The sequence below is a fragment of the Eschscholzia californica genome, unplaced genomic scaffold (genome assembly GCF_041429995.1).
Source record: "Eschscholzia californica isolate CP2 unplaced genomic scaffold, dmEscCali1.0.p SCAF_5, whole genome shotgun sequence".
NCBI lineage: Eukaryota > Viridiplantae > Streptophyta > Magnoliopsida > Ranunculales > Papaveraceae > Eschscholzia > Eschscholzia californica.
This window is the reverse complement of record NW_028238472.1, coordinates 38,655,076-38,664,333: the sequence shown is the minus strand read 5'-3', so window position 1 is coordinate 38,664,333 and position 9,258 is coordinate 38,655,076. Positions and strand designations below refer to the sequence as shown.

General features: G+C 35.4%; 1 long non-coding RNA gene across 1 annotated transcript; it reads right to left on the bottom strand.

The window, feature by feature from the left end:
* Nucleotides 1–1,652: 1,652 nt before the first annotated feature.
* On the bottom strand, nucleotides 1,653–8,101 carry LOC147539065 (uncharacterized). The gene is made up of 3 exons (XR_015226439.1): nucleotides 7,222–8,101; nucleotides 5,295–5,553; nucleotides 1,653–3,646 (listed from the first exon to the last, which is right to left on the bottom strand). It is a non-coding gene; the product is annotated as an uncharacterized LOC147539065 (long non-coding RNA).
* Nucleotides 8,102–9,258: the final 1,157 nt, after the last annotated feature.

Sequence of the window (9,258 nt, the reverse complement as noted above, 5' to 3'; positions counted from 1 at the left end):
TTAAAGTAGCTCAACTGATCACCAATAATAGTTGGAATAATGATATGCTGAGGGACAACTTTGACGATAATACTCAGAATCTTATTAGAACTATACCGATTAATAGTAGAGGCAGAGACCGTCCCAAATGGAAACTTACCAAATCTGGTAAATTTAGGGTAGCCTCCATGTATCAATGCCTTAGTGTCAATAATAGCAATCATAACACTAACAACCTTAACTGGAATTTTATCTGGTCTATTTCAGCTATTCCGCGTATCAAGTTATTTATCTGGAAAATCTGCTCCAAAGCCCTTCCAGTTCGAGAAAGGATAGGAAAATATATCAATAATATCACTAATTGTCCGAATTGCAATCTCTCAGAATCTATTGAACATGCACTGCTTCATTGTACGTTAGCGAAAAATATTTGGTTCTATTACAATATCATCACTCAAAACATCACTTATATTTCAGACTGAATCTTCTCGTGGGAAGATAATGTTAACCTTAGTTACACTAATAATAACATTCACTTTTCTACCATTTTATTGATTATTTGGAAAGTGAGGTGTGACCACTGCTTCCAACATGAGATTACAGATCTCAATTATATTATTAGAATGATTGAGAACTTCCCCAAAAGCAAAACTAATCAAAGAAGTAGTAAACAAAAATTAGCTGTTAATTGGCAACCTCCTCCACAAAATTTTATCAAGGTGAATGTTGATGCATCCTATACAAATCTTACTTCTAATGTGGGTGTTAGCTTTATTGTTCACAATGCAGATTCCAAATTCATCGAAGCACAGGCTAAAACACCGAGAGCGAGGAACAGTGAAGAGGGAGAAGCCCTGGCAATTTTATTTGGACTCGAATGGGCCATAGAGAATAATCATAAAAATATAATAGTGGAAAATGATAATGTCAATCTCATAAAACATCTTCATAACATAAAACACTCTATACATTGGCAATCTCTTATTCATGTGCAGAAAATCCAAGAAAAAATAAAAGAATTTGAAGAGGTGAAATTCAACTACATCCAGAGATCGGGAAACTCAAGTGCAGATAAACTGGCAAAATGGTCGAGAAAGAAGAATGCAAATAGAATATGGAAAAATATACCTTATATGTTAGTTTCAAAATACTGTAATAACTTTTTAGTATAATATATGAGCATATTTCAACAAAAAAAAAAAGTGAAATAACTATTGGAGCCACTTTTTCGAAAAAAAAATAGTAATAATATGCAACTTCAACCAAACAAGTATGGGACATAATTGATTGAATGTAAAAATATGTAAATCATTAATATCTAAAATTAGTTGTTGCAACTTCAGTCACCCTTCTCACGTTTGCACAACAAATATCTACCCCACCCCCCACTTACTGCTAAAGTTGATATGTCGTCGTGTATAATGTCCACACTACAATTGTATACTAGTATGTGAACCCTACCCTCTCTCTCTCTCTCTCTCTCTCTCTCTCTCTCTCTCTTCATCTCTATGTTTTTCTATAAAGCTGGTCATGGATGGGGCTATTATATTATGGAAGATGTGGTCCATGAACATGTGATTGGGCAAAGGGTGTTCAGTTTCTACCTCTCTCTCTCTTTTTTTCTCTCTAGAGATATCTTATAAAGTCATTCAATTGTTCACTATCTTGCAACCAAAGAAAGAGGTTTAGACCTAATTAAGCCAAGAAGAAGAAGAAGAAAAATGGGTAGTGAAAGCAGCTTAAGTCCTGTCATGCTTTTCCACAGCTTTCTTGAACTTCTTATATTTTAATTTATTTAATCAGTTCATTATAACTGTAATTCTTGATGAGAAGCTCAAGAAAGCTGTGGGAGAACATGGTGAATTAGGACTATAAAATTGTCATTAATTCGACCTCAGACTCGAAAGATCGATTGTCTTCAACCAAATTATCAATAAGAGAATTTATTCATACTAGTTGATTCTTTCTGGCTATGATGAGCATGGATTCATGGTAATTCCCATATTTTAAATATATATACGTAATTTTTCATAAATTTTATCTTAATTATAAATGTGGATCTAAATTATGAAAACTATCCTTATATAATCCATTATTTTGTAACAATTTTAGAAAAAAAAAATTTGTAGGTAGAATTTTAGATAAATTCTATGGGTATATAATAATGCTAATTCTTAATTTGATAGATAGTATTGTTTAATTTCTTTTTAAATTTTAAATTAATCATGTTTCTTCGTTCGTTTAATCACACAAACTAAACAAATCTAGTTTCTCATTCAAAAATGAAGCATTTTATTTTGAATTTTTATTTTATTAGGGTATTACTGTATTAGGTTCTTTCGATTTGCTCAAGCTACATTATATCTCTACCACTCAGCAAAGTGTTAATTGTTTAAAAACGACACCTCGACTAGCATCACTTCATACCAAGCTGAATCTTTTTCGTCACCCTTTCATCGTGACCCGGGAGGGTAACCATATCGATGTACCCTAATACTCTACAATCAATTACAAAATATGTTTCATTTTAAGGTTAGTTTAGTTTGCACATATCATTGACTTACTGTACGTGATTAATTGATCTTACATTTCTCTTAGTACTCTTGTTTAAATTCTTTTAGTGATAATTACTTAATTAGTAACATGTTGAGAAAGAGATGGCTTTTTCCAGATGAAGTGAAACATATGATTCATGTAACAAGAGAAGATTTTTCATTGCTTTGCCAAAAACATGTCTGGCCATGAAAGAGGAATTAAGTGGAACAAAATTGACCAGGTGGTAGAGTCGTGGAAAGACTTGTTTCTTCCATATTTATATCTACCTACTTAGAAAAATATGCTACTTCTGAAACATGGAAGAATTGAAATCTTAGATCACTGTCTTTCAGCCATCATTTTCCTAATCTTAATTTCGGTATATCAAAAATTCAAATGAAATAATGTAATTTGGCCTAGTTTGATATTATTTTTCTTAACTAATTGCAGACAATATATATTTTGGTGATGATACTGAAAATCTGATATAGTCCAGTTTTGAAAATATGTAAGGATTAAAATATAGATAAGACAGAAATTGGAAGGCTGAAATTGAGATAGAGAGATAGAAAAGGAGAGAGAGAGAATGGGAGAAGGGATAGGAATATTTTTTACTATGTCTGAACATGGGATCAGATTTTTATGATGAATAAAAACACAAAACTATACTATCTGTCATTGGGAATTCAAAAGAGATGATGAAAGAAAATCAACTTTACACCTTAATTTGAAAACTTCCATTTTTGACTCTTACCTCATCACCAGATCCCATCTTCACCAATTGTATGCCTGCAGATCTTTCTCTTTCTCTATACACGTGAAAAGGTAGTTCTCTTTTGTACTATTTACCATCCTTCCTTTTACTTTTCAGTTTACACCTATCTTATTAAACAACTTCATCAATCATTGTGTTACTGGTCAGTAAATAGGTCAATTGTCAACATAGTGTCAAACTTGGAGTCTGGGGTGTGAAGAGTCCATGTTTTTTTCTTTTGCTATTATTGTATTGTCCTTTATCTGTAGTGCCTGTCTTTTTTAATTTTTAAAAATTAGACTCCAAGAGTCATTACATTTCAATGACATTGCTACATCGTGAATACAATATGCAATACATCATGAATTTGAACAAACACTATAGTCAGGGACGGAACTAGGAGTAGTAGTCAAGGGGGGCCGAACCAAAAACTTTATAAAAATTGAAAAATCTAAGTCTACCAGTGCTCGAACTCAGGTATTTCAGGTCCACAACTCCCACCTCTACAATCTCCCCCACGCTACATATGTGCTATGACTTCAACTTTATTTATGTGATAAACGAGAGAGCAATCAGCATTTATAAATCAACAGGAAATTGGGTCGAAGGCCCAATTTTCGGGTTTTTTGGTTAAAAAGACAACTCATCTTTTTAAAGAGCTAGGCCCCAAATAACTTTTCGAAATGTTCTTGGAGGACAATCTTGTAGGAACTCACATTTTTAAGGTCAGAAATACCCTTTGTCTAATGAAAAATACCAAAAAAAAAAATTTCTAATAAACTACGAAGTTGTTTTTTACCAATGAAAAAAATCAAACGAGCGTGGTGGATTGGACGATTTTTCCGAGTTGATTCAATAAGGTCGAAAACGATTTCCTAATTTTTTTTATCATCAATATATTTTAGATTTTTGTAGTTGGATCTCTTTAATTGTTGTTTGAAGATGATTTTGAAGGTTTTGAGTTAGTTTTTTGTGAAGAATTCTAGAGAGAGAAAGTTGTAATTTTCAAGTTTTCAATTTTAAGGATTGAAATAATTTTTTTGCTATGTTAGTTATGATGTTTGGATGTTTATGTTCAAACTTATTTGTTGGATTTATATGGAAGTTGTGGAAGTATAGTTTGATGCAAGGAATGTGTTTGATAAAATGCTTGAAAGAGATTTTGTTGCTTGGAATACAATGTTAGTTAGTTATACAAGATTTGGGTTGGTTGAAATAGCTATAAAGTTGTTTGATGAAATGGCCATGAGAATGTTTGTTCTTGGACAATCATGATAAGTGCTTATGTTCAAATTGAAAATTTCATGAAAGCTTTAGAAGTTTTTCGAAGAAATATAAAAAGATGGTGCTAGAGCTTATAAAATGACTATTATGATTTTGTAGGGGTTTTAGCTAGTTTTTTGATACAACATTCTATTAGAAAAAATATAATAATTTGTAACAAAGTCAATGTTAAATCAATTCAAAAACTAATTTGCAAACTATTTGCAAGGTTATGCAAGGTTGTGCAAGTTGTTTGCAAGGCACTGCAAGCTCATTGCAAGGCTCTGCAAAGTGTCTACAAGGCAGTGCAAGGTGTTTGCAAAAACCATGCAAGGTGTTTGCAAGGTGTTTGCAAGGCTCTGCAAGGTGTTTGCAAGGTTATGCAAGGTGCTTGCAAAAGTCATACAAGGTGTTCGCAAGGCTCTGCAAAGTGTTTGCAAGGCTCTGCAAGGTGTTTGCAAAAACCATGCAAGGTGTTTGCAAGGCTCTGCAAGGTATTTGCAAGGCAGTGCAAAGTGTTTGCAAGGCAGTGCAAGGTGTTTGCAAGGTATTTTCTTAGACTAGGGTTAGGTTGGTCTTTTCACTGAAATAGGAAATTACATAATTGTCACCAGGGAGGTGAAGCCTAAAAAACTTTGATGTATCTTTTTTAACCAAAGTCATAATGTCTTAGGGACTTTTGGCCAAATTCCCCATAAATCAATTTACAACAAGTCAAGGGGGACATGGCCCCCTTTGGCATGCATGTAGATCCGTCCCTGACTATAGCATCCATATTAAGATATCTTGGACCCTAAAAGTCATTCTAGGCGGCCTGAAAGCTCACCTACTCCTATCTCTACTTAATTAGTGCTTAAATTATATGAGAAAAATCTTGATAACAAACTGCTTCCACTGAGACTCGATCCCACGACTTCATGGGTTAAAGAGGAGGTGTCCAACTATTGCACCAAAAAGTAGGGGATGGTTGTTTTTTTGTTGCATGTATATGATGTATTGTCGATTTAATTTAAGGACTATATCTATATAATAAGGCCGCGGCTTTCGGGAATAAAGAAAATCCTCCGGGGAATAAAGACTTCTCTTAAAACTAGTCAAATAAGATTGACTTTTATGTTTCTTTCTATTGCCTAGGGGCTTCTAATTTTAGAAGATGCTGTAAAAAAAAAGGTTCCTCCATCTCATCACCTCTCTCTACCACCTCATCCTCATGCCATCTCATCATCTTCTTCGGCGAAAGTCGCCGGCCGGCCAATTTTCCGGCCAGCGACCTTCAAATATAAAAAAAAATCTCTCTCCCTTTTTTTTTTTGAAATACCAATCCATGAAAGTAGCATTAACAATTCCGTCGTAAACAAGACATCTTTCACGAAGTTCGTCAAAAAGTTCTAAAGCTCTATCAAGATTACCCAAATTAAGAAACCCTAAAATGAGATTATTATAAACTAATGAATCAGCACCATGACCTTTATTAAGCATTTCACCAAGAAGATCAATAGCTTCGGTTATTCGATCAGAATCAACTAGTCCTTTAGTATGATGTCTATAAGTTACAAGTGAAGGACCAAATGGAGCATTAGCTAGAATTTTACCATAAACTTCTAGGGCAACATCAACACGACCAACATCACAATGGGTATTGATAAGAACATTATAAGAAACAATATTGGAACAATATTGGATTGAACAAAGAAGAATTGGAAGAGTTTTACCGCATCTTCGTGACGACGAACTCTGTACATGGAAGCCATTATAGCATTACAGGTGAACACAGTCGGACGAGTATTGGAGAAGACGGCTTGGCGAGCAGTGGCGGAAGCCCCATCTAGATAACCTGAGCGAGTTAGGAATGGAACCCTATTGTGAAGATTGAGGCGGTTTCCTACCAGAGCAGAGGTTGAATCAGGAAGACATGAAGCATTAGGGTCGGGACGAGGACGAGGGGGTGAGGGATCACGACGGACAGACCACTGTTCTCACGAAATGGTCTGTTCGTGAGAACAGATCCTCTCTCTAGATCTGTTCTAGAGAGAGAGAGAAAAGAAAAAAAATTACAGAGAAGAGAGAGAAAATAAAAAAAAAGTTATGTTTGAAGGTCGCCGGTCGGCCGACGACCTTCGCCGGAGAAGATGATGAGGTGGCAAGAAGATGAAGTGGCAGAGAGAACAGATGAGAAGGAGGAGAACTTTCAAAAAAATGTATTCTGTATTCCCCATAAAAATTTATTCCCCGGAGAACTTTCAAAAAAATCTGGATTCCCTCGAGAATTTATTCCCCGGAGAATTTTCTTTATTCCCTAAAGCCGCGGCCTATAATAAAACAGAAAGGAAAACGATGACTGGGACAAACATCCTTTTTTAATAAAGGATATTGTCTAGAAGCCCTTCTCAAAATTTAAAATATATTTCTTCGTAGAAATAAAGTTACATATTTAAAAAACAATAATCGTTTCCTTCTTAGAAATAAAATAACTAATTTAAGAAATAAAGAAACAATAAATTTCAAAGGTTAAAAAAAGAAATTGAAATCTCTATCTCTCTCAATAGAATAATAACTAATTTAGGAGAAAAGAAACAAAAAAGTAATACAAAGAAATAATAACTAATAAAAATCTCTCTCTGTCTCTCAATAAAATATAACAATAAATTTCGTAACATTTGATTGATACAAGTGTCCGTGCCCTAGGGCACAGGATATACCCTAGTATCTATACATATTTAAATGTATATACCTATGTCATTAAATTATCATCTCTCGTGACGGAATAGGCTAGTATGTTTAACTATAATAGGAATGTTTGGCTCATGGTCATAGAATCACACGGGGTTGGTCTGATTTCGGAGGTCCGAAGTGAGTTTTAGGAATGTGGTCCACATGTGCTTCACATTCTTATATTGGAACTTGTATGATTTCCTTAAACCTAAAGTCGAGTTTAAACATGAAGCTTGTGTTAATAAACTATGCAGTATGACTCTAACGATATTGAGTTACTTGAAAACAACTCAGATTCGAAGAGGGCCCTAATCGGTCTTAAGTCGAATTTCCGATTCAGTGGTTCAACGACATACTCGGTGAAATTTGTGAGAATATCTTGGTTTGTTTACTTTTTTTTTAATTTTAATAGAAAAAAAAATCAAAAATTAGGAAATTAAAGAATGAAGAATCCATGATTCTCCGGAAAGAAATATTAGAGCAAAAAATTTCAACCTTCTTTCTTTTTGGTGGTGTGAAGATGATAGTGTTGGTTGTAGTTTGACGACAGTCGTGTTGCAATAGTAAAGGATGTGGCGGTGATGGTTGTGGTCGTGGAAGTATAGTAATGATGGTGGTGGTTGTGGTAGTGGAGGTATAGTGGTAGCAGTGATAGAGGTTTAGTAAACGCGGTAGCCGGACGGTGGTAAACGGAGTTCTAATGGTGGTTTAGTAAAGAGTAAATAAAGAGAAAAAAATTTGGGTGACAAATACTAAAACTTAGAAAAGAATCAAAATTTTAACTGCGCCCCCACACAAACTTTTTTGGAATTACTGTTTTTGGTTGCCACTGCAATTACGTAGTACCAATTAAAATCAGATAAAAAAGGCCGCGGCTTTGGGGAATAAAGAAAATTCTCCGGGGAATAAAGACTTTTCTTAAAACTAGTCAAATAAGATTGACTTTTATGTTTCTTTTTTATTGTTAAGGGGCTTCTAATTTTAGAAGATGCTATAAAAAAAGGCTCCTTCATCTCATCACCTCTCTCTACCACCTCATCATCTTCTCCGGCGAAGGTCGCCGGACGGCTAATTTTCCGGCCGGCAACCTTCAAACATAAAAAAGAAAAAAAAAAATTCCCCTCTTTCTCTCTCTCTCTAACACTCCGGCGAAGGGAGACCTTCGCCGGAGGTCTGGTCTGTCCATGAACAGACCAAATCCAGTCTGTTCATGGACAGACCAGATCCGGTCTGTCCAGAGAATTAAAGTACATCTCTACCATCTAGTAATCTCTCTCTCTCTCTCTCTCTAAAATAATTAAAGTACATCTCTGCCAGGGCCGGCCCAGGGCCCAAAGCAGGCAAAGCCTCGCTTTGGGCCACCACACAATAGGGGCCACATTTCAATAAAAAAATTTAAAAGCATCCCCAGATCTTATAACATGTTAGAAAGAATTTGAGGGCCCCAAAATTCTTAAAACAACTAATGGGCCACATTTTAAAACACAACTCAAGCCCACATTTTTTAAAACATAAACCTTACCTAGGCTGCCCATCCCCAAAATCTTTTTCCCTCTCTTTCCATTACTTCCCAAATTAATCACAACCCCTAAACTATGCTTTAAAAAGCGCCGCCTAGGCGCCGCTTACACAGTAATCGGCTAGCTGCCGATTGACTAGCACTCGGTCAGCTAGTCGATTTCAGCAGCCGAGTTAGCCGGCGCCCAGGAGCCGACTACCCGGCTGGCTAGGCGCCGACTAACTCAGCTCGGGCAGCAGCTATTTTTTTTTTTTTTTCAAAACCCCAACTTAAAGTTAGGGTTTTAATGTTCTTTCCTCAAGGGTTAGTATGATCTTCAATCTACCTCATTATTATAGAGAGAGAAACACGAAGAAGTCTTCAATCTGCTCTTCTCTCCCTCGATCTCTCTTTCTATTTCTCATCCTCGATCTCTTTTTTTCTCTCTCTCCCTCTCTCTTTTTTGTCTTCTTTCTCTCTCTACAGCTGCAGAAAGTTGTCTTCTGTTTTTTCTTTA